Here is a 26,946-nt window from a genome sequence, read left to right on the forward strand (position 1 = left end):
AGAAGGGCGAAGGATGAGGGGTGACTTGATAGAGATTTATAAGATGATCAGAGGAATAGATAGAGTAGACAGTCAGAGATTTTTTCCCGGGTACAACAGAGTGTTACAAGGAGACATAAATTTAAGGTGAAGGGTGGAAGGTATGGGGGGATGTCAGGGGTAGGTTCTTTACCCAGAGAGTGGTGGGGGCATGGAATGTGCTGCTTGTGGGAGTGGCAGAGTCATCATTGGTGAACTTTTAGCGGCAATTGGATAGGTACATGGATAGCTGCTTAAGCTAGGACAAATGTTCGGCACAACATCGTGGGCCGAAGGGCCTGTTCTGTGCTGTATTGTTTTATGTTCTATGTTCATCTCTTTGACTCAGTTTTTGTCATATATCCAAATGCTTGAACTGAAAGGAAACTGTACAGAAAAGAGTCAGATACAAGACGGCAGCCAAAAAATATTTGTGATTTTTGTAGTTTATGAGTGTCGTTTTCACCGTTAGCTGTTTTACATTTTGGAAGGTCAAAACAGGGCAAGACTCATGCAGTCAATGATAGAGCAGTGGGGAGTATTATAGAACAAAGAGATCTAGGAGTTCATTGCTCCTTGAAAGTGGCGTCAATGGTAATGAAGGGTGGTGAAGAAAGCTTTCAGCATACTTGCCTTTGTCAGCCAGAGCGCTGAGTGGAGGAGTTGATGTCCTGCTGCAGCCACATTTGGAGTACTGTGTGCTAATATGGAAAGAGTGTTATTAAACTAGAAAGAGTGCAGAAAAGATTTGCTAGGGTGCCACCTTGACTGGAATGTTTGAGTTGTAAGGAGATGTTGGATAGGATAAGACTTTCTGCCCTGGAACGTAAGAAATTGAGGGGTGGCCTTATAGATGTCTGTAAAATCATGAGAAGTACAACTAAGGCAACAGCTTTACCCCATGGTAGGGAGGTTTAAAACTAGAGGGGTTAGGTTTAAGCTGAGAGGGAAGAAATACAAAAGAGTATAGAGGGACAATTTTTCCCACAGAGGATGGTGAGTGTTTGGAACAGTCTGCCAGAGGTAGTAGTGGAAGTGAGTACAATTCTGTTATCTACAAAACACTTGGCCAGGTACACAGATGGGATAGGTATGAAGGGATATGGGTCAAATACAGTCAATTTCAACTAGTTTAATTGTGAAAATTAGATGGCATGGAAAAGTTGGGCCGAAGGGCCTGTTTCCATGCTGTAAACCTCTATGGTTCTATTCCTATGTCATTTATAATTCATAGTTTTCATTCAACTCCGTGATTTGTGACTTTTGTTCCGACTTAACTATTGATTCATATGTCATTTGAATTACTCTTATACAGGTTGGTAATATACCAGTCACGTGTGAGATTCACACCAATGTGGAAAAGACAAAAATGCATTCTTCATAATGCTTCAGATTTCAAGGTATGAGATCGCTTTTGGCATTGATTATCACAATTCAGAAGGCGAGCTGTTTTCTGAAATAAAAGCTTCAGCACATCCTTTGGCTGAGGCCCCTTTATTGTTTAAGAATCCAATTGTTAAGCAAGCCCGAGTCAATAACTTTATTTATTGTTTGGGTAGGAAATGTTACAGATTGAGAATTGCTCAGAAATGTCAGGTTGCATTTCAGAAGCACCCAACCTCTCGACCTACTTCTTGTTGTTAAAGATTGCTTGCATTGGCAAAGTTTGACATCTGACATGAAGTATTCATACCTCATCATTTTTCCATCCCAATTGGTTAAATCGGATGTTCTCCCTCTGGATTTCTCTTTTCCTTCACAGTGCATCCAAAGATAGCCTTGTGGTTAGAAGGATTATTAAAGGTAGAACACAATGCGCACAGCGCAAAAAATATCACTGGGTAATTTAGCTTATAATTAAAACCATAATAATGACACTAGAGTATCAATCTATGTAGGCTCTCTTACAGTATTAATGTTTTAAGGACATATAGTACTTGCATGTGTAATTATGGCTTTCATCAATTTAATGGTTTGGGATTCAAAACAAGGACAGTGTTAGTTCAGGCTATTAAGAAATGTGAATTTTAAAATGGGAACATTGCATATCAGCCTCAGCCTAAGGACAGTTCACTAATGGGATACATCAGTATATAAAGATCATTGCTGATTATTAGCACACAGATTCATTCAATGGGAGAAGTTTTACTTTCCCTGCTAATTGCGCTGACCGTAGATTTTAAAGGTGCAGATGTTATCACATACAGTCATTTGTACACTGCAATCAGCAATACACAAGTGAAATCCCATTACCGTTACCGAAACTCAATCGTTTTCGAATTGGCTTGTATTGGATGAGTAATCTGTAAATTGGACTGTTAATGATGCATTCCATCTCCACTTAGTTGGAGGAGGTAAGAAGAAGGTTCCAAGGGCAAACAACATCGCAGTCGTAAAAACATCGTCTTGTTAATCAGCTGACAGCAAACCAAGAGAGGCTGTGGACTAGAGGGAGGCAGTGTAGAAATCACAAAATAACCTGGTCAAGATGGGATAGATTTTGCTTCATAAATTTTGGTGAGGCTAATGGGGTTATCTGTTATTTATGTGTAAATATTCAAGTGAAGGTTTAATGTGCACATTCAAAAACTGGAGTCCTGATTTTTTTTTCTGCTCTGTTACTGATTTTTGCAAAAACGGCACATTTCACCATCTGTCTCCTAATTAAATATCATAAGGCTACTGAAGCTGCGTGGTGGATACAAGCTAAATCTGCCAAAGGATACCATGGCTAGAGACGAGTAGCAGAGGTACCTTTCAACAATGGGCCAATTGCTAATACCTGCCAATCAACCTTCTTGTCACTAATAATTAACTCACAAATGTGGAGTCACATTCCTTCAGTTTTTGACTGTTTTAGTCAGTTTTTTTCAAAATATCTGATTTAAAACTTCAAATTTTATTTTCTTGCTTAACCAGTCTGGCTCTATTTTCTTCCTCTTGGCTTCCACTTGATTTTCCCTCTCCATTTTCTCTTTGCAACTGATTTGGTATTTAATTCATCTGCTTCAATCCTCCTCCTTTTCAGTTATTTCTGAATGTATTTTTCAATCACCAGCCCTCACTGATTCAGGACATATTCTATTTGTCGATCATTTCACTCAGATCATAAATGCCTTCTTTCCGTTGTTGTGCCATTGTCAGATGACATTTTCGACAAATACTTAGTCTTATTATGAAGAATCAACAAAATTGGACCATTGAACACATATCTGAGGTGATCTAAGGGAGGTTATTTAGGAATAGAAAATGGAAAACTTTCAAAATTAACTGGGACTCTGAGAAAGGAATGCATTATCAAATTGGCAGAAAATTGTGAAATAATGCTCTCCCTGGGAAGGAAGGAGTTGAAATAAAGCTTTTAGAGATTGTACTTTTTCCCATCCAAGTCCACAATCAAAAATACAGAAAATAAAATGATCTATACAATCAGTATGTTAGGGACTTTGAGACACAAATGGCTTCCCAGGTCATGTGACCAAACCTCCAATGCCAACAGCTTGCGCCATAGGGCTGTTTCCATCACCCCAGCTGTGGAACCCAGGACTGTACTGAGAAGCAGTGAGAAGGAAAGAAAATAAGTAACGCTTCTTAGAACATGCAACTGACATGCATTAGCACAGTGGCTCAGTGGTTAGCACTGCTACCTCAGGGACCCAGGTTTGATTCCACCCTTGGGTGACTGTCCGTGTGGGGTTTGCACATTCTCCTTGTGTCTGTACGGATCCACTCTGGGTGCTCTGGTTTCCTCCCACAATCCAAAGAAGTGAATTGTCCATGCTAAACTGCCAATAGTGTTCAGGGATGTGTAGATTAGATACATTAGTCAGGGGAAATGTAAAGTAATTGGGTAAGGGGACAGGTCTGGGTGGGATCCTCTTTGGGGGGTAGTTGTGGACTTGTTGGGTCAAATGGTCTGTTTCCACACTACACAGATTTTACAACAACCTTTCAAATTTGTAAAGGTAAATCCCTTTTCACCATCTGCTGTGTCTGTCTAGCTGCAACTGCATCATTGAAGTTGCAGATCCTAGCCGTCCTTAGTGCTCCACAATGTCTGCTGGTCCAAGGTATTGAGTGAGCTCCTGCATCACATGCAAGCTGTGGGTACTACATAAAACTTGTGTTTCAGTTTTTGTGCTTGTGTAATGGTGTTACCCTTTGAAAGGCAACTCAAAACAAAAGCCCCATCTCTCACAGAATGAAACACCATTTAATTCCATTGTGGTCACACCGATTTTCATCTCTATTGGCAAGCTGGAATCACCAAGTATGGATTCTGACTTTCACGTTGAGTATTCTTGATGTCTAGTTTCTATTTGGCAGCTGTGAGATTGAAAGCCTGCATAATAGTGAGGTGGGATTTGGTAGGAATGAGGATGGTAATGGCCAAAAATCCCCGTCAATGGACTTCTGGCCAATCACTTGTGAATCTTGTCTCAATGGCTGGGGTGTGGTTGGAGAATGTGACTTTTTTGGCTCAACATTAAGAAAGGCTTGACTAGACATTTTACTTGATTTTCCAAAATTTTCGACCTTGCCCATATTGTTCAGAGCCTGATAGGATTCCATCTATTATTTTCCTATAGTTAGAATGTGGAACTGTTTATTGAACTTACTTCACTGAATCCTCTTGAGAAAATGGAAGTAAGACTTGAGAGTTACTGAGGCTTGGTAGAATAAAGATCACTATTATACACTGGTAACCATGGATCCTTCGCAGATGAGGATGACTCTGTTCCACTCTCAGGGGGAGTCCGTAGGTGGCTGTACAGACTGATGGGGCTACTGCAGGCTCTGTTACACTTGAGGCAGAAGGTGGTCATGGGAAGGGATGGGTGGAGCATTGGTGTGGCAGTGGACTCCTTTCCCTGTTCTCACCCAGCTTCCGCTTTTTCCCGATGACAAGTCTCGCGGTGCTGGATGGCTTCCTGGATGCTCCTCCCCCACTTTGAGCCAGTGATTCCCAGGTGTCTGTGGGAATGCCACACTTCACTAGTGAGGCCTTGAGGGTATCCTTGAAGCACTTCCTCTATCCATCTGGGGCTCACCAGCATCAGATAACTGCACATGGATAGATGTAACTATCAATGAAATCAAACAAGATGAAATAGATGTTTGTCTTTGCAACACATCACTCAGGATGCTTTCAAGAGTCCTGTCTTGCAACTCTCCTGGATCAAAATCAAAATTAAAAAATGTGACCATGGTCACTAATTTATTTGCTGTTTGTGGGATCTTCCTGTGCTCATATTTGTTTCCTATGTTTTGTTGCTCACAAATAGGGGTCAGTTAGCTCCGATGGCCAGTCTGCGATGCCTACAGTACTGGTTCAGTTCCTGTACTCGCTCAGGTAGCTGTGCAGTTTCCACCTTCTCAACCTAGCCTGAAGTGTGGTGACCCTAAGATTAAACCACCATTGGCTGTCTCTCACATGTGAGGGAGCAGCTCTATTATGCTGACTTCAGCTTCCATAACAGCTCAAAGAGCTTTGGTATAATTGTGAGAATCTGAAAGGACACTGTATTAATGCAATTTTGTCCTTTACCTTTGGAAATTACACTTGTCTCTGTTCTGTTTCTAATTATTAATAGACATCATAAGAAGTGACAATTTTCTGTTTATAGGTGGGAACGGTTAATTCCCTGCCTGAAATGAAACGTGACTAAAGCAGCACTGAAGCAAATACAAGTTTAATTTAAATACAAGCTTATTACCTACCTATTCGAATGAAATTGGTAGTGATTAAAAATTAGCAGTTATTGCTTCATCGCTCTATCTTACACTAATTTTCATCTCTCCCTTTGGATTTACTCTTTCTGCAACTGTTGCAATACCCTCGGCCAAAAAGTCTATTCTTCCACTTAGTTCAATCTTCACAAAGCATTCCTCTTCTTCTTTCAGCATACATACAAGCATCTGAAACCAGATATTGACACATCTCCTCTCACAGCCGGGTGCACTCCAAGACTTAATCATCCTTCATAATTACCTTATTATGTATGTGCTGCATGCGTGTGCCGCTCGCTCTCAATTTAGTGGGAATAGTAGCATAGTCTGAAATGAAAGGTCTTTTGGCCTTTTAATTTTCTTTGGCACAGGTCTGATGGAGAAAGGTTCCCGTACCACCACACTAGTAAGTTCCCCCCAAGCTTGTTCCAAATCCACTTCTATGTCTGTTGTCAGCACGCTGATGTAAGGTATCTGAGCATTTTCTGTACAAAATCCCTTGGTGCCTCATTTCTTCTTGGTTATGTATGAGAGTAAAAACATGTCTCTTTATTCCTTCTTTGATATACATTAATTTTTTTCTCTTTTTTTAAATCAATGATGTGATCCTTTTGCGTTGGGAGTTAGTGGTCTGCCACTGTTTAGCATATCGAGACATGGAAACTAGAAGGGGATGCTGATTAAACACTCTCCAACCTGGCTGTCTGCAGTCTGCCTCTTTGGATTTGCTTGGCAAGGTGGGGTCAGCTAAGCATCTGTCATAATATGATGCTCTGCACTGGTGTTTTGGAAATGTAGTGCACTGACTGGATCAGTTTTATTCACCATATCTTTATTGTTAGCTTGAATAATTGTGCACTCCAGAGATCTCCTCAGGCAGAATAAAAAGAAAACATAAAATAAAGCTTGTGAAACTGTTCTCCTCCCTTATGAGACAATTTGACATAATTAATAGGTAAATCTGTTGTAAGACTTGCAATGGGGGTAACACAAAAGATGAAAGTGTGTCAGCCACTTCCCTCATATATGAGTACTATCAGGCTGTATTAAGCCTTTCCAAATGGACATGTTTAATAACTTGAGGGTTGGTGGGAGGGGAGGGGGGCAAAATTTTGTTAATTTCATGAAAAGTAGAGTTAAAACAAGATTTGGAAATGAAGGGATAAGTCCAGTTCCTATCCCAAAGATATAATCAGACTCAATTGGAATGCGGATTGGGGAATCTGACTGGAGTAATAACTTACATACTAAACAAGTAGGTTTCAATTAATGCAGATCAAGAAACATGGATAAGAGCTCAAATGTCAGCTCAGAGAGTACTAGAGATTTAAGTCACTGAAAAAGTGGGAGTGCCACAAATCTCCACTGCTGACCTGCACGCTTAAATTCCTGATCTGCAATTGAAGTCAATCTTAGCAAAATCAACTGGGATGCTTGTGAAACATAGTCCAGGTTCATTACTTTAAAAATCAGTCACGATATAGTGGAACTATTATAGCTACTAAATCAATTAGGTGCATTCACAGCACTTACAATATCACAAATGAGGGTGCACAAATAAACATTTTATCCAAAAGTTCCTGTCCCTTGTCAAATCTAAAATGATATCTTCTAAACAGAGTATTTTAACCCCTTGTACACTGGCTCTATTAGAATGTTAAAACATTGTTTCTCATATTGCAGACCATACATTACTCAACCTGCAAATAGACTGTTAGCTTTAGCCTGGATTAGTTTGAAGGCATTTTTCCTTTTTAACATAAGGCAATATATGATGGGTCTTAGTACATCATGAGAATGCAGGAGGTCCTTCATAAATACAATGAGGGGTAGGCAGCAAATATATTGCCAAAGACACCCAGGTCCCATACAAGGACTTTTTAAAAAAAAACAGCATGCAATTCTCTTTTTCTTAGTTCACGCTCAATAGGCTGAATGGCCACCTGTGTTTGCATGATTTCTGAGGATAAAGGATTTTCTTCAAGGTTTGTCACCTGAGCCAATATCAAACATCCCATGCTCAGGTCCTTCAATTTTCCTGTAAAAAGCCCAATAGTACTTCATAATCCTGAAAACATAGATTACATTTAGAATCAAAAGTAAGATCCATTAAAACTGAGTATGTGAATGATTGTTATTTAACTCAAATATTTATTTTTGATCTCTGGTACCTTATTCCACAACAGTTGGTGGAATAAGGTACCAGAGGCATTTCAGCCAACCTCCTCCCTTCATCAAAGGCTTCCTAATTTTTACAAATTATGCATTTGGTATTTGAACCTTTCATCATAATAAATTATTTTTTTTGAATTGTCAGTACTAATTACCTCCAAAGCTTCGATTAAGTCATAGAATCATTGGAGGTCTATAGCACAAACAAAACCCTTTCAGCCTCTTGAGTCTGTATCAGTCAAAAACAACCATTGAGCAACCCTAATCGCATTGACCAGCCCTTGCCGCAGAAGCCTGAGCATCGCAAATGCACATTTAAATTTTTCATGTATAGTCATCTTCGATACTCCTTTTCTGCACCTCCTGTCCTCCCTAAGCCAGCAAATATCTCAGAAAGGAACATTCCTGATTTGTTCTCAAAACATTCTGTCTCCTGAGCTTGTGCAGACACCATGAATCTCGAATCCAGCCAAACAAAACATGGCAAATACAACATTGTTTTGACTTTTGTATGCCAGTGGCCAGATCGCTGAAAGTGCCAAATATTGATAAGTTGAACTTCTTTTGAATTTTTTTCCCTTGTGGAATGGGGCATAGATTCCATCATTGCTCCTCTGTCTCTGGCACTTGGTTTGAATGCAGCTTGGAATGATGAGATGAAACTTTTCTTTAACTTGACAGCTGTGAAGGCCCATTTTGAAGTTGCATTCAGAAGTCCCATTGCAGCTCCTGGTATGCATGGGTCGACAGCACTTACCTGTGGACAGTTCCACACTAATTAGATGTCTGCCTGAGAGAAGCCAGAAGGCTTGCTTTTGGGGGAAGTAGAAAGGTTGCACACATAAAGTGGAGGTAATCTGTTAAGGTATATTAAGACAATGGAGGATATTTACTCGATATGTAACCTATGTTGTACCTGAGCACGGGATCGACATTCCCGGCAGAAGCCCTTCATCAGGAAGGAAGGACTTATGAATCCTGATGAAGGGCTTATGCCCGAGACATCGATTCTCCTGCTCCTCAGATGCTGCCTGAACTGCTGTGCTTTTCCAGCACTACACTGTCAACCCTGATCTCTAGCATCTGCAGTCCTCACTTTCTCCTGAGCATGGGATGTTTGATATTGGCTCGGGTGGCAAACCTTGAAGAAAATGCTTTATCCTCAGAAATAATGCAAACACAGGTGGCCATTCCGCCCATTGAGCCTGAACTAGGAAAAAGAGAATTGCATGCTGTCTTTTTTAAAAAGTCCTTGTATGGGACATGGGTGCCATTGGCAATATACTTGCTGCCTATCTCTCATTGGTCTTCAGCTGACAGGGGATTCAAACCCAAAACATTCACTTCAGGCTCTGGATTACTAACCCAGTGATATTATCATGATACCACTGTCTCCCATTTAAGACTGTGCTTACTATGATCATTGCAATTTGCTGTTTCAACTGCTTTCAGATTTCAGGCATCACTTTCAAAATTATCAGAATTTGCTGAGTACAAAGAGATCTATTTATTTCCTCTGCTTATTCATCAGTTATTTGGAATCAGTGTCCTCAGGTTGCTGATCCTTCTTCTCGTGAAAGCACTGTCTTCCTAGCTCTTCTCTTAAAACCTTTCATAATTTTGATCACTTCTTTGAAAGCCCCTTAAGCTTTTTCTTCCAAAGGGAACAATCCCAGCCTCTAAGGGCCTGCTTGTCTTTGAAGACCTTCATCCCCATAATACCTCTAGCAAATCTGCACCCTGCACTTTTAAATGAACGTAAAATTTTCACAAACAAGTATGAGATTTGAAAGTTTTTTTAATGCTCACAATGAATGATGATGGACTTTCTGGGCTCTGAGCACATGCAATAAGTTGTAAACTCCATTTAGCTTGCTGACCTTGGCTTTAGTAGAAGGAGTATAGAGGGTTCTTTGTAAGATAATGATGGCCTTCCTGCACTTAGGGTCAAACAAGTCACAGAAGGAAAGACTGGCCACACTACTTTGGCCACAGGCTATGTGAAATTGCTCAGGAAGTTATGTGTCACTGTAAAGGAAGGGCCCTATGAAGTTTGGATCATCCAAATTGGACCAGTGAGACCTGCAGAGAGCCTGGAGCTATTTGTGTGTGCGTGGCATCACCAAGGATACAGCCCATAAAGCTCTGGGATAATTGGATCTTTGCCCAATGCTACTCCACAAATCACTGGAAGGGTTACATGAATATGGTCATAGCAAGGTGAGGCTAAATATGATTGGTGTTCAAAAGACAAATCAAGTGTTGTTAAAATCACAAATTTTGAAATATAATGGGGTGTCCAGCAGCTGGTGGTAACGGTGAGGGAGGGCGCTAAACAAGGAAGCTGAGCAGTTCTCTGAGATCTCCACCAACATATGGTGATGGTAACAGTGATCACAGAGCAATGGAGTGGAACAGTTCACCAGGTCCTCCACCAATGGGTGGCGATAGTGAAGGATGGCCTTCTTCTGTTTCTACACCACATGGTCTTATGATCTGAAGGTGATGGAATACTTCCCACTCACTGGATGAGAGCAGCTTCAATAATGTTCAAGAACTTTGACACCACCCAGGGAAAAAAAAAGTCTTCTGCACCTACAAACATTAATTCCCTCCACCACTGAATCACATTAGCAGCAGTGTGTACCATCTTCAAGATGCACTGGAGAAGTTCATCAGGCATTCTTAAATAGCATCTTCCAAACTCATGGCTGCTAGCGTCTGGAAGGACAAAGGCAGTGGATACATGGAGACACCACCACATGCAATTTCCCCTCCAAGTGATTCACTACCTTGACTTGAAAATATATTACTGTTACGTCAGTGTCATTGGATTAAAATCCTAGAACTCCACCCTGAATCGTGTTATGGGCTACCTACACCAAATGGACTGCTGTGGTTTGAGAAGGCAGCTCACCATCATCTTCTCGAGCACCCAATAAACGCTGGCCCAACCAGCGATGCCCACATCACATGGTTAAACAAAATAGGAATAAAAAGCCACAGATCTTTAGTCTCTTCATTGAAAATTGGTTTAAATTATCTGTCATTTCCCTGTTATTAATTCCCAGCATCCTCTAAGGGCCCCACACTCACTTTAACTACAGTTTCGTTTTATGTACGCACAGAAGCTCTTGCTCTTTCTTTCAATATTTCTTGCCAATTTATGTTCATGATCAACTTTCTTTCTCCTTGTTAGTTCCTAGCTGCTGGTTCCTAAAGTATTCCCAATCTTCTGCTTTACCGTTAGTTTTTGCTGCTTTGTATGCCTCAGTTTTTGATAGGATCCTCTCCTTGACCACCTTTGTTAATCATGGGTGGTCTCTGTCTCATAGAGTCCTTCTTTTTGACCAGAATAAATTTGATAGATCATTATTGAATATCTATTTGAATGTCTGTCACGGCTCCTCCAATGACTTACACTTTAGTCTATTGATCATAGTCCTCTTTAGGCAACTCTACCTTCATATCCCTTTAATTAGCCTTATTAAGGTGAGGGTCACTGATTGAGACCCAAGCTGCTCTCTCTCAAACTAAATTTGGAATTCTGTCATGTTGTGATTGCTATTCCCTAGAGGATCCTTATCTCCAAGATGTCTTATTATTCCTACCTCATTATGCTACTAGATCTAAAATAGCCTGGTCCCTGGGAGCTTTTGCAACATACTGCAATAAGAATCAATTCTGATGCACTCTACAAATTTGCCGTCCATGTTACATTTGTCCAACTGATTTGTTCAGTCAGTTTGCAGATTAAAATCAACCATGTCAATTGTATTACTCTTTTTAATAGCGTCCATTATTTTCCAATTTATTCTTTGTCCTACAGTAAGGGAACACTTTTGAGGCCTGTGGATGACTTCTATCCAGGATAAATTTCCTTTGCTATTCCTATCTTCCACCCAAATTGCTTCCATATTACAGTTTTTTGCACCTATTGCACTATTCACCACTCCATTGGTATCTTCCTTTATTAACTAACCTACCCCAATTACTTTCCCTTTTTGCCTATTTTTCTGGAACATTGAATACCCTTGAATTTTGACTTCCCAGTCTTGGTCACTCTGTAACCACTTCTCCATAATAGCCATCAAGTCATTTTCATTTGTTTCAATTTGTGCCCATTCAACTTATCTATCAATATTGTGGGCAGTAGAAAAAGGTCCTTAAACTGTGATTCTTACTGCTATTACTTGCAACAGGATACAACATAATGTGTGGATGAAATATTATTTGAAACATGGAAAAGAGGTAGCGAATAAATGAAGATATTAAACATTTGACATACACTGTTGCACTTACAAACTTGCACTGGCTACTTGGAACAAACAGGCAAAACAATTAATGCAAATAGAAAACCATTTACTCTGTTCAAATGCAGGGCCACTGGTTAAAAGTGAATGAATAAATCGAGTTCTATTTTCAGTGTATGGGAATTCAGGAACCTTGTGGATTGTAATCTGTGATTCACATAGTTTTACTGTGAAAGTAGAAATTCGGACAGATACTACTATTCCTGATAACTGGAGCCAATGAATAAATCGTATATCCTGTTATTCTATGGCATTTAGTGAGAGCGTTTTAGTGAATCCCAATTTATCTTTATTTTTTAAAAAATGAAAGCATTGTGATGGCGGCTTTTAAGCACTTTCAACTTGCCACACAGCTGACCGTATTTACAGAGTGAGTCATGACTCAGGCCCCAATATGAGGATATGACATGAATCTTTTTGCCTTTAGTTCTTCAGAGAAAGAGTACTCCGCACTTACATTGGGCTGATAATGTAAAACTGCCTGCAGCATGAAGTGAATCAGTGCAGCTGGAAGCATAAACCCCAGGAGATTCCATTAACTTTGGATCATCTTGATTCAAACTTAATGCACTCTCGACAGGGTTGGTGCTATAAATGGGCCTTTAGTATTTATTTATGGTCATCACCTTCTAATCTACAACGAAGGCAGCAAAGAAGCAAGACATGATTTATCTCATCGTACATCAAACAACAGGGAGAGGATCTTTTTCACAGGACTAATGAGGGTAATTGAGGATGTGTTCAATAAGAGAAAGAATCCCTACCTACTGTTCTCCTTCCCCTCTAGTTTCTTGGGCAGGACACCCTCTGTCTGAGTTACTTCAATGCCCTCTGTATTGAAAGCTTTCCCAAGTGAGTTTTTGATTTGCTGTGGTATGCTGAGTTTGGATGAAGGAGGCACACCTGGAATGATTTTGTGAATGATGCTCTCTGACCTACTGCGCATGGACTTTTTAATTTTCTGCTCTGAACACAGCTTGTGACACACCATCTGTAGAACCGTTTCAAATCTCCTTGGGTACTTCCCTTAAATTGCAATCTGTGACCTAATTTATCTGCAGAAGTTATGCAGGATTTAGAACAGTGCTTTCCAAACTATTTTTCAAAGTGAGTCCAGTTTAACAGTTGAGTGTTAAAGCAACCCCAGACAGCAACAAATGTAGAACAGCAATTAAGCAGCCTTGAGTATAGTTATAATCATTTATATCTGTATATATGTTTTGACAAATGATACATATACATGCATATGTACATTCTGTATATAATTATGAACATTTATTTTGGGCCAAGAAATAATTCATCATATAAACATGTACAACTGTATTTTTAAAGTACATTTTAATTTGTAAAAGAAAAAATACTCATCTATTCATGAATAAGAAGGGTTTGGAGGAACATGGGCCAAACAAAGGCAAGTGGGACTACTTTAATTTGGGGAACTTGGTCAGCATGGATGAGTTGAGCCGAAGGGTCTATTTCCATGCTGTATGACTCTATGACCCATTCCTACAATTAAGCCAGGTTGATGTTAGAATTCAGGCCATTTAGGTAGGCAGGTTTGCTCTCAGACAGGCCACAGCTCAACATCTCTATCAGGTTTATGGATGGGGATTGGCTTTAAGGCAATTGGATGGCCATGGGCAACAAACCTAGGTCTGGCCAGCAAGGGACGAACAGGGGAAGAGCAGTAATGGATAGTACCATGGTCTTAGTCCTGGTGTGAGGCACAGTTTGGAAGGAGGGGAAGCTGGCAACCTGCATTTTCTATTCCTTTTATTCCAATCAGGGTCACATCCCACAGCTTAGAAACCACTCATATCAAAAATGCTGATAGAATGACATTTACAACAAATGTATCAACATGTGCAAGAAAATAAGTTCTCAATGAAAACATTACACTTATCAATTTATTGTATGAAAGAGTGGAATCTGCTTACCAGTTCAGAGGTGAGAGATTTGATGCCTGCTTCACTTTCATTCTAATTTTCCATCCTTCAGGATTAGAATTCAAAACCCCAGAACAGCAGAAGGAAAAGAAAACAGGGGTAGTCAAAAGTTCAATTCTTCTTTGTTGCTTTCAGATAAGAGGGAACAGTAAAAGAAATTTAACACAACATTTTTATACAAAGGATTGCAAATTCTTCCTCTGTCCCAAAAAGGCTGGAGGTACTGGGCTGGATTTCTTTTTGTTGTTGGAGGAGCATATCATGAGATTGGGAACAAAAGGAAGCAAATAGAAATGTTATTTTCATTTCCTTAATGGTTATGGATGTTGAGCACTAGGCCAGCATTTGTAGTTCATTGTTCAATGACCCTAAAGACATGGTGGTGAACTTCTTTCTTGGACTGTGCGTTGCATGTAAATAGCTGGGTATTGCAGGATTTTGGCTTAGTAATGAAGAAGGACGAGTTATATACTTTTGTGTCTGGATAATGTGTGACTTGGAGGGGAAATTGCAGGTGGTGGTTCCTAGGCGGAAGATGAGGCGCTCTTCCTCCAACCGTCGTGTTGCTATGGTCTGGCAATGGAGGAGTCCAAGGACCTGCATGTCCTTGGTGGAGTGGGAGGGGGAGTTGAGCCACGGGGTGGTTGGGTTGGTTGGTCCGGGTGTCTTCATCTTCTGCCTAGGAACCTTCCAACCACAAGGGATGAACTCGGATTTCTCCAGTTTCCTCATTTCCCCTCCCCTCACCTTGTCTTAGTCAAATCCCTCGAACTCAGCACCGCCTTCCTAACCTGCAATCTTCTTCCTGACCTCTCCACCCCCACCCCCACTCCGGCCTATCACCCTCACCTTGACCTCCTTCCACTTATCGCATTTCCAACGCCCCTCCCCCAAGTCCCTCCTCCCTACCTTTTAAATTATCCTGCTGGGCACACTTTCCTCATTCCTGAAGAAGGGCTCATGCCCGAAACATCGATTCTCCTGTTCCCTGGATGCTGCCTGACATGCTGTGCCTTTCCAGCAACACATTTTCAGCTCTGATCTCCAGCATCTGCAGTCCTCACTTTCCCCAACCAGTTGGACAAGTCAACTGACACTTGGGTTCTTTACATTCCAGTGCAAAGCGGAATAGTCACGGGCCCCATTAGAAATGGAATAATTTGCAGAACTGGATAGACATTCAGCAGGGATGGCTTTTTGAGGGATATGAGGAATGGAGCTTTTTCAAATGTCAGGACTCCCTATGGAACTCAATCTTTTCCAGTTCTATACATGTATTTATTCCCAGGTAGCTCGCACCAGCATTAAAATTGGGCTACAAAGTTACAACATAAAACTCCAGTCCACCTCCAGTTGCCTTGCAAACACACAGCACAAAAGGGGTTTATTCAGCCCATTCTGTCTTATATTTATGATTCGGAGATGCCAATGTTGGACTGGGGTGTACAAAGTTAAAAATCACACAACACCAGGTTATAGTCCAACAGGTTTAATTGGAAGCACACTAGCTTTCGGAGCGACGCTCCTTCATCAGGTCCTGATGAAGGAGCGTCGCTCCGAAAGCTAGTGTGCTTCCAATTAAACCTGTTGGACTACAACCTGGTGTTGTGTGATTTTTAACTCTGTCTTATATTGGTTATTTAACAGAACTTTCCAAGGGAGACTGATCCCCCGTTCTTTACCATATCCTTGAAAATTTCTTGTTCTCAAGTATATATCCAATCCCTTTTTGAAAGTTGCACCTGTTTCTAGCAGTACATTCTTGAGCTCCCCAACCTCCAGTCCAAACACCAATACCAATGAGGGGGCAACTGAAAAACTAGAGGCAAGCTATGTTGCATTTGCAGTCTCAGATTAATTCACCGGAAACTGGTTAAGGTGGAAAAAGCTCAGATCATTAAGACTATTACATTAACAGAGAGCTGATGTGAAAATAAAGTCCGCTAATGCATTGTGCCATGACGTACTTCAGAATACCATTAAAAATATAATCAGTTTGAAGCTGTAGAAGTGGTCTACAAGTATATACTTAACTGCATTACATTTAAAAAAATACACATGACATTTACACCACTCTAAATTTTGGAACTCAATTCTGATATTCCAAAACCAAGGGCAATCACTTCTTTTAAAATTATTTCAGGGTTTTGTATGCACAAAGCTGAAGGATGTCAATGTTGGGGAATATGCATTCTCTACTTAACGTTCCCAGTGGTAGCATCAACCATTTGCACATCAAATACAATTCAGGTTGCACAGAGCAAAGTGTGCTCGACAATTCTCCATTGATGTGCTCCGACTGCGATTGCAGATGAGCAGTCGTTACTGCATCAGTGTTAGCATTTTTTTTCACACAATTCTTCCAACTTGCCAATTAGTGTGGAATTATCTTCTTTTGCTGTCACAGGTGGGGGATGGGGGGGGGGGGGGGGGTGAGACAGTGCAAATTCATTTCACTCTGAATTCTTTCAGAGAGAGAAAAGTTCTACGAAGCACATATAATCTGGATTCAAACTTTCCTGGCCGATGAAAGAATTGTTACTCTACTCAGGATGTTATCTTTTCAGTGAACAGCAAAAAATGCAAATAATCGTTGCAATAGCAGATGGGTATAAATCACATATTTAAATACCAGCCTGCCTCAGTGAGTTGGTGGAGAGATCAGGGGCCCAAGCACAGAGTTGACATGCAAATCTCCAACCTAAGAATAAATCGGCTGAAAGTTTGTTTGCTACAAAAGATGAGGTTTAGTATGTACGCAGCCTTTCTTTCAATGATGGGAATGGGGTGCGATTGTATATTACACAGTACAAATTTGCTAATAGCTTTTAAACAGATGACATATCTGAGTGCTGGAGAAACCTCAGAGCAGCGAACATGCTCATGCATTTAGCTAGCATTGTTTATGTCAAAGTTTATATCGCTTTAAAGCTCCAAGAGATATTTGGGGGATGGGGGGGGGGGGAGGTTTATGTCAGGCTGCATTTAAATCCAGTCTGAAAAAAATACCATCTGTTTCAGAAGTGAGTCAACTGTAAAGCTGTTACAGAATCTCACTGAATTTGACTGCGATGATCCTTCCAAATAGTGATGCTGGCCGATTAGACTCATTGCCAGGAAATACACAGCAGGAGGCCTGGATGAAACCGGGGAGGTGCTACATTGCATGAACGCCAGTGCTCACAGCCAGAGCTGTGTCACGATTCAGGAAGGGAAGGTGCCTCAGCGGGTAACAAATCCTGTTGACAATCTGAGAAGTCTCTTCAAACATATGGCAATCTCAAGATGTCATCTGTTGCAGCATGCCTTGTGATCGTTGACTTCACTCGGTTGGAATCAGTGCGTTTGATTTTGCGGTCATGGTAGCAAGGATACAGAAGACATGGGGCATCTGTTCTGACAGCTTACCAGAAAACACCAAGCCTATGCAGCGGTGTGTTGGCCAAGCTCACACCCCAAAATAAAGATATTCCTGAAGCTCAGTTAAGGATTTTTAGTGACTGTGAAATGTGGGCTGTACACAGTCTGGGGACTTAGGCAAAATTATCAAACATGCAGAAAAGCATTTTTGCATCTTTAGAATAAAGCGACAGGTAGGTTTGGAGAGTATTACACTAGGGAGTATTCCTGGATGTTGGCACATCACCCATAATTGCGATGAAGGAGGTACAGTAATGTGATTCTGTTCTCACAACAGAAAATGGAGGAATGTTTCAGTCAGATTCACTGCTTGGATTTAAGTTGATGAATGTCCACCTTTACTTATAAGCTCTTTTTTCAACAAGACTTGAAATCTAGCCAAGAGAGATGATTGAAAATGATAGAATTAAAATGACTTTTACTACAGTTGGCTGCCAAGTAACAGTGGCCTCTTGTTGGCTGCCAAGTAACAGTGTTTTGGTTTGAGGTTTTTGCTTCTTGAGAGTATTCATGAGCAAATGGTCAAGTTAGTTAATGTCACTCAGTATTGTACATCAAACTGTCAAATATACACCAATAGCCTGGCCTGCCTTTACCGAAACAAACACTTATGCAAGAAAATAAGACACAAGAGAGGAGTAGGCCATTTGGCCCCTCAAGTCTACCCTGTCGTTCAAAAAGATTAGGCAGATCTACCCTAGGCTCCAACTCCTCTTTCATGTCTGCTCCTGATTGTTGCCAACTCCCCAATATTTCAAAAATCTATCCAGTACCTCTATAAATACTTTCAGTGACATAATCAGAATTAGCTTTACTAGAATTAGAATTAGCTTTATTGTCACATGAACTCAAATGAATACAGTGAAAAGTGTATAAGGTGCCATTTTGGGAAAGTGAATCTTGAACATGCACTACTCTCTGGGAGAAGAAATTCCTTCACACCTCGGTTTTAGTGAGGGTCTCCTTATTCTGTACTTAGTTCAAGACTCTTCCTCTAGTGGAAAAATCTTCTCAATATTTGCCATCCACCTCCCCCCTCAATCTTGCATGGTTTATTAAGATCACCTCCTTATTCTTCTCAACTCTAACGAATAAAAGCTAAGTCAACTTCACCAATCCAGGAATCAGCCTAATGAATCTCTTTTGAATAGCTTCAAATGTCAGTATATCCTTTACAGAGGAATCTTGATTATCTGAACGAGATGGATGGGCACTAATTCGTTCCGATAATTGATTATTCGGTTAATTGATTTCCTCTGGGGCTCGGAGTTTTCTGTGAAGTCTGCTCCCTGTTCAGGAGACTAGGCAGAAGCACACTGCATGCGAGATCCCAGACTGTACACCAACAGTAAGGCTGCTGCTGCCTTTGTGAGGTGAGTCTCCAAATAGCACGCTCACACACACACACATTGATATTCGGATAATCAAAGTTCCTCTGTATTTAATTATGGGGACCAAAACTAAACACAGAATTCCAGGTGTGGTCTCAACATCATGATGAGTTAAAACAAGACTTCCTTATTTTTAAACTCCAACTGCCTTACAATAAAGACCAAAATTGCATTTGCCTTCTTAATTACTTGCTGCAGCAGTATCCTGACATTTTTTTAATGTTGCATGCACAAGATAATTAGAAAATCTTTGCTCCACATCTTTGGAGTCTCTCTCCTTTTAATGATTCCTACCAAAGTACTTGATGTAACACTTGCCCACATTAAAATCCATTCTGTCTAGATTTTGCCCACTCACTCAGCCTATCTATCCCCTGGAAGATTCCATCCATCCTCATCAGAACTTGCTCTCCCACTTACTTTTGTATCATCAACAAATTTGTGGACATTGCCCTCCACCTCCTCCAAGTTGTTCAAATGGATAGTGAACAATTGAGGCCTTGGATTGATCCTTGTGGCACCCCACTGGTTACATTTTATACATCCAACTTTAACAAGACTTCAGTAAACTGCCAAACTGAAAGCCAAACTATTTTTTAAGCTATAGTTGTTTCCCCTCAACCCCTCCCCCATACAATAATTTCTGTGAAAGCCAAATGCTGTGCACCATTTACTTAATTTGCTTACAACCTCTTCCAGCGTAAACCACAACTCAGTATTTGTGGGGGAGACTCTCTCTAATAATGTGTTTTTTTTAAAAAATCAAACTTAATGGTAAGGTCCTATTGAGTGTTGCTGAAAAAAGAGACCTTCAGCTATAGGTTCATAGTTTCTTGAAAGTGGAGCTGCAGGTAGATAGGAAAGTGAAGAAGGTGTTTGGTATGCTTTCCTTTATTGATCAGAGTATTGAGTATGGGAGTTGGGAGGTCATATTGCAGCTCTGCAGGACATTGGTTAGGCCACTTTTGGAATACTGTGCGCACTTCTAGTCATAGAGATGTACAGTATGGAAACAGATCCATCAGTCCAATCCATCCATACCGACCATGGTTTCCCGCTATAGAAAGGATTCTTGAAAGGGTTCAAAAAAGATTTACAAGGATGTTACCTGGATTTGGTGGATGAGAGGCTGAATAGGCTCGGGCTGTTTTCCCTGGAGCGTCGGAGGCTGAGGGGTGACCTTATAGAGGTTTATAAAATCATGAGGGCCATGGGTAGGGTAAATAGACAAGATATTTTCCCTGTGATAGGGGAGTCCAGAGATAGAGAGCATAGGTTTAGGGTGAGAAGTGAAAGATACAAAAAGGACCTAAGTAGTAACTTTTTCACTTCGAGGGTGGTGCGCGTATGGGATGAGCTGCCAGAGGAAGTGGTGGAGGCTGGTACAATTACAACGTTTAAAAGGCATGTGGATAGGTATATGAATAGGTAGGGTTTAGAGGGATATGGGCCAAGTGCTGGCAAATAGGACTAGATTAATATTGGATATCTGGCAAGCATAAAGGGGATGGATTGGTGCTGTACATCTCTATGACTCTATGACTGTATGACCAGGGCTACAGAACTACAAGTTAATCATTAAACCTCTTCATATATAACGGAAAAAACCATATGCCACTGTTTCAAAACTCAAAAAATCCAAAAACAATCAATATTGAATTATGTATATAAATCACACACTTGACATCACAAGGTAAATAGCCTGTCTCACTCCAAGTCATATACACCCGTTAAAAAAAAGAACCAGGAGAAGGGAACTTCAAGTCAGCTTACAAAACCAACAACCTCAAAAATCGACTGTTCAACAGCCAAGATCAATGTTGTGAGCACAACCCAATCACTGTTGCAATGTCATTTTATCTGCTCTTGATGAACAATTCAGAGACTGATCCATATAATTTTTAAAAAACTTTCATCTTTTTGGACTCATGTCTTATTTGGTTGAATGTGTATCATTTTTCTAACTCCTCTCACATTTAAACATTAATAGACTCATTGTCTTTGATAATTCTAGAAGGCCTGGTGAAATTGGTTCCTTTTAAAACACAATAAGTCTGGGAGAAAAATATCCACAACTGAAGGATCCTTTACGAATTAACCTTGCTGCAACCAACCGAGGAGGTGGAGTCAAATTAAGAGGTAGAGCTAGTTTATCACCCCTCATCTGGGAGCTTAATAGTTTGGGATGTCCCTTCTGGAATTGCGTACACGTTGTGGATTCTACCTAGGGTCTGATCACAACACATTCCAACAGCATAATTAAATGATTTTATTCCAATCCTCACCCCATCTCATTATTCTAATTCCACATGACGCCCTATGTCCTCATCAAGTACAACTCTTCTCAATGTCACATCTGTCTGGATTTCCTCAACAAATTCTGGTGGTTAAAGTACCTCACCTAGCTGCAGTCTTCCTTCACATTTTTCCCCAACCACCTTTGCATAATAACCATTCCCCTCCCTACCCCTCCCCCCAAGAATGCATTCACCCTCTTACTCAAAGTCCCATCCTCAACTCAACCATTTCACTGTTGCACCTTTATTCTCCTCTTCATCAGTTCCAAATTACCTTCACCACTCTATGTTCATACCCTCATTGCATCCAGATTTAACTTTTTAAGTCCTCTTCTTGCCAACCTGCAGTGTTCACAAACCTCAAATGCACCATCCACACAAACTCACAGCTGATGGTTTTAATAAGTCTATATATATTTATCACAATGTTATGGCCTATGGCTCATCAATTTCAATTTACTTTTAACACAATGGAGAGAATGCTCACACTGCATGGTAAGTAAGACATCATTCTAAAAGCATTTTACCTTTCACACTTTCTGAAAGAGGTAGAAACCACATAATGCACCATTGCTTTGTCCAATCTATTCAAGATAAAGTGCTTGGGAATATTTCGGCTGCTGCACATCAGAGTGGAAGTAAGCCTCGAATTGCTTTAAATTGTTAAGATTTGCTCCACTATGGAAGACTACTTTGTTAGAAACACCTATTGTGTATAGTTCTGGGTGTCACACTGTAGGAAGGATTTGAATGCATTGATGAGACTACGCAAGAGGTTCATAAGAATGGCTTCAGAGAGGCGATACTTTAGGTACGTGGAGACTGAAGAAGTAAAAAATTGAGCAGGTTTTCTGACATGATTAGCAAACATTTAAACAAAGAAATTCTAGTCAATTCAAGGCAGTTAAAAAGGACAAATTCGAGAATTGGAATGAGTCTCAGGAGTATTTGATTACATGATGAAACAAGTAACTTTGACCTGATGTAGGTTATTGCAAAGGTCACATTTGGAATGTCAAATAAAATATTGAATACTGTACCTTTAAAGAGCATAAACAACTAGAAATGATTCAGTAAATAGAGGCTGGATGACTTCAGGAACTAGTACACAGATCTATAACTGTGCTTCTTGCAGCAGACTTCAATACAATAACATTCAATTTTATAACGTAGATGTAAGAAGATCATTTAATTTTTTCAGTTAACACCGAAATTAAAAAAATGCAAATAGACAGCGCAATAAGCTTACAAATTAGAACATTTTCTGCTGGATAGATGGACAGGTCTTTCCAGTTTGTAAAAAAAGCTTTAATGTCACATTGATTAACTGACGAATAAAACAATAGGCAGGGAACCAGAGGTTATACAAGTACAGTCAGAGATGATCAAGTAGTCTTTGGAAAAAGATGGTTCCTTCTCTGCTTAGACAATGAGAATGTTATCTGTGGAAAGCAACCAGCTAAAATTGAATAATGCAGCTAGCAAGATTAAGTAGATATTTGGAGAAATGATTCCCTCAGGAGATGAAGTATGATGGGCAAAGTGCAGATAAATCAAATTATACACATAAAGAATGGCCTTGATGGGGTGAATACCTTGTCTTATTCAGTCTTTTTTTAAAACCTCATACTTCTTTAAGGAACTAGTTTATCATTGAGACATATGGTGTGGTCAAAGCTTGGTGGAAAGATAGATGACCTGTTGGATTGTGGTTTTAGGAAACAATGATTTACAGTCATTCCAGAAGGCCTGTTTTCAAAGATGAAACTAGTAAAAAGGATTAGGGTCAGGCTTCGATATGCTTAGGGATGCTTTCTTTCTTCACAAAAAAAAAGGTACTGAATTAATGCAGGTTGTTATTCCAAAATTGAAAGTGGGAGACAAAGAACAACTTAATCAAGATATGGCACAGAAAAATGCATTTAAAATTTCACTAGACATAATGTTAATCTCAATAACAGAAGTACACATATGAGATTTCACATTACTTAATTGTTTATCTAGTAATTCTCCAAGTTTTGTTTATCAGCCCAGTAGCAAACAGAGACTTTCGGCCTCATAGGAATTTTATGGAAACAAAAATGAACATGTGCTTGTTGTGACTGTGGAACAGGCAGTTCGACAAGAAACATATTGTTCCTTCAGTCTGAGTCTTACCGTTTGTGCACATTCGGAATCAAAGCTGCAAACATTACCAGAATGTTTTGGATAGCAAAGCCAACCAATGTTCAAAAAACTGTTGTTGCCCTATGGTTTTGCTCGCAATTTGGAATCATCCCAGGTCAAAATGAAGGGATGGAAACTTTTAAACAACCCAGTCAGACACGGTATGACAGGCATATGGGGCAAGCTGGCAACTTGAACCCAGGCCTCCTGGTCCAGAGATAGGAACACTACCACATTCTGTTGAAAGTAAACCATTATCAAAACCCAAGTTGATATATAACAAAAAAATAATGTCTTTTTTGAACAGGGAACACAGATCTGCAAACATTGCTTACTTTGAAAACTCGAGATTACATTTCTATAGCATATATCTTCCACATTAATAGCTCAATTTGTTCAGTTTAAGGGGCACAGGAATTCAGTTTTGCACATTTTAACTAGCAGTAAAAAGGGCAGATATCTGGAGAAGTGAGACTGAACTTGTATTTAAGATGGTTCAGAACTCCTGAGAGCATCAAATCCAGGAATCTTGCACAAGATGTTAAAGAAATGGATTCAGAACCAAATGGTTCTCTCATATTGACTCTCCAGCATTCCAGACCTACGAATGGAACAGCGTTTGTGGCTCCCTCATTAACAGAGAAACTGTATAAAACAGCCTTTCCATCAGGTTATACAGCTCATAAAGACAGTTTTAGAAGGTTTACTGCACAACTCTGCTGTACATCAGTAGTAAACAGGCAATAAGTGACAATCTTTATAGAAAGTTTTGACACTTGCCTTGCTGAGTGTTTTACTGAGCTGCGTTAATATTGTGTCAAGATGTCAAATGTTATCGGACTGGTTGCTTATCACTTGGTTCTGCTCTGCTATTCAGCCCAATTATAAGAACAGGAAAGTAGCTGGTTAAAGTAGATTGTACTCACCTCAGATGTTTTACATGCTCTCAGATGAAATTAAAAAGTGAATTATCTTTAACATATGAGTGAGTCTACCTTGATCATTTAGATGTTGCACTGTAAAAGTAATAACACAAATAACATTAGAATTCAATGCCAACATCTTCTCCTATGTGCATCATTAAATGTAAAAAAGCAAGAGGGCAAATTAAGATAAGCATTTCATTTATAAAATGTTGATGTAGACAATTGGAACGAACAGAGATGTATTCTGAGATGACTATAACTAACCACCTCAGTGGGCGGCATGGTGGCACAGTGGTTAGCACTGCTGCCTCGCAGCGCCTGAGACCCGGGTTCAATTCCCGCCTCAGGCGACTGACTGTGTGGAGTTTGCACATTCTCCCCGTGTCTGCGTGGGTTTCCTCCGGGTGCTCTGGTTTCCTCCCACAGTCCAAAGATGTGCAGGTTAGGTGAATTGGCCATGTTAAATTGTCCGTAGTGTTAGGTAAGGGGTAAATGTAGGGGTATGGGTGGTTTGCGCTTCGGCGGGTCGGTGTGGACTTGTTGGGCCGAAGGGCCTGTTTCCACACTGTAAAGTAATCTAACCTAATCTAATCTAAAAAGATATTTTCTTTCCCATAAAACAATTAACAATAGCAGTCGGAAATGAAAATCCCCTTTTGAAACAAGCTTTGGAGATTTACTGGTATCCTTTGGAGGATATGGTGGCACAGTGGTTAGCACTGCTGCCTCAGCATACTAGGGATCTGGGTTTGATCCCAGTCTTGGGTGACCATCTGTGTGCAGTTTGCACATTCTTGCTGTTTCTGCTGGGCACTCTGGTTTCCTCTCACAGTCCAAAGATGTGGATTGTTCATAGTGTCTTGAGATGTGGACTAACCATGGTGAATGTGGGTTATAGGGATAAGATGAGGGCTGGGTTTGAGTGACATTCTCTTTGAAGGGTTGGTGCAGATTTGATGGGCTGGATAACTTCGTTCAGCTTCCTGCAGGGATTCTATATTTGGAAGATGTATGTAAAAGCATACTTGCTATAAGTTGCAACTTAGTAAAGTTTGCAGGAAAACTAAAAGACTTACATATATTGTGCCTTCATAACCATTTGATTATGCTTGAGATCCATTGCAAAATGTTTGAAAATTAGTCACTATTAGAATGTAGGAAAAGTGGTGACCAATTTTGTACACCACCAGCAATGAGATAGCAACCAGAAAATTTATTTGTTCTTTACGTTAAAAGTGGGTTAGCAGCCTCTTCTGTATATGCACAGTTATTGATATCCACGGTTTAAAACAAGTCAGGACTAGCAAATCAGGATTCACACTGTAATCTGACTTGTTCAGCCCCAATGTCAGCTCTGATTATAACACAACTAAACAAAATAATTTCTGAGTTCTACCAAATTTCATTGAGAGAGTCACCTAGTTTCAGCAATATTTGTGATTTAAAGCAAAATCTTAGGACAGCAATGATCTTCCAAACATGGGATTATTTTTAATTTGTTCGCAGGTTGAAGGTGTTACTGGCAATGTAGAATTCAAAAGCCTTCACAAAATGGCTTGAGTGAACATTTTGAAGCCAAAGATATTGCAGTGGTCTGGAGCTACTTAAAGGAGGAGAAAGTGAGGACTGCAGATGCTGGAGATCAGAGTCGAGAGTGTGGTGCTGGAAAAGCACAGCAGGTCAGGCAGCATCCGGGGAGCAGGAGAATCAACGTTTTGGGCATAATCCCTTTATCAGCCCTTGATTCCTGATGAAGGGCTTATGCCTGAAACATTGATTCTCCTGCTCCCCAGATGCTGCTTGACCTGCTGTACTTTTCCAGCACCACACTCTCAACTCTGGAGCTACTTAAAGGCCAGATGAAGCAAAGATAGCAGATTTCATTCCCTAAACGACATAAGAGAACCAGGTAAGTTTTAATGACAATTTTGTTAATTATATGATCATGATTCCTGGAATTAGCATTTTGTTCCAGGTTTATTTAGCTGACAGAAGTTATATTCCACAATTGTCATGGAAGAAATTGAATTTGTGTCTCAGAATTATTAATCCAGGCCTCTGAGTGACTAATCCAGGAAACTACCATTCCTGTAATCAAATGCAGGCTTTGGTGCAATGTCGAACTTGCTCCACATTCAAGCACCAAGTGAGTAGAGAGAAATTAACACCCTGGACATTTGTACTCTCCAGGCTTAGGTTTACCTACCTTTGTGGAATTGATTTAATTTAGGGGCTTCCTTGATCTGTTCCCTATAATACTGTATCATGTATTTACCTGCTGAGCCATTTCAGTGAAGATTTATAATATATCATTATTTGATAACTTAGATGCTGAAGTAGATTAAAATGAATTTTAGATTTTAGTTCTGTGTAGGTGACGTTTTAGGATCAGATTCACATTTTTTTAAATAGCGAGTTAAAACAGCATTTTCAATAAATCATGTGACAACCCACCTGCTCATTTAGCTGCTGAAGTTGTTGAGCTTTAGTGGTCCATAGAAAGACAGGCTAAGGGTCAGAAACCCATTTAGTTCAGAAGAAAAGTCCCAAACCAGCAGATGTTTTGC

At 40.1% G+C, this 26,946-nt stretch overlaps 1 long non-coding RNA gene across 2 annotated transcripts in view; it reads right to left on the bottom strand.

Moving 5' to 3' along the window:
* Positions 1–24,463, bottom strand: part of LOC122561513 — a 50,078-nt gene extending 25,615 nt beyond the window's left edge. For both annotated transcript variants that reach the window (XR_006315026.1, XR_006315025.1), the window contains exons 1-2: positions 24,380–24,463; positions 14,171–14,225 (exon numbers count right to left, since the gene is read on the bottom strand). This is a non-coding gene — a long non-coding RNA (uncharacterized LOC122561513). The remainder of the gene's footprint in view (positions 1–14,170; positions 14,226–24,379) is intronic.
* Positions 24,464–26,946: the final 2,483 nt, after the last annotated feature.

This window comes from Chiloscyllium plagiosum, chromosome 23, assembly GCF_004010195.1.
Source record: "Chiloscyllium plagiosum isolate BGI_BamShark_2017 chromosome 23, ASM401019v2, whole genome shotgun sequence".
In the NCBI taxonomy this organism is placed as follows: Eukaryota; Metazoa; Chordata; class Chondrichthyes; order Orectolobiformes; family Hemiscylliidae; genus Chiloscyllium; species Chiloscyllium plagiosum.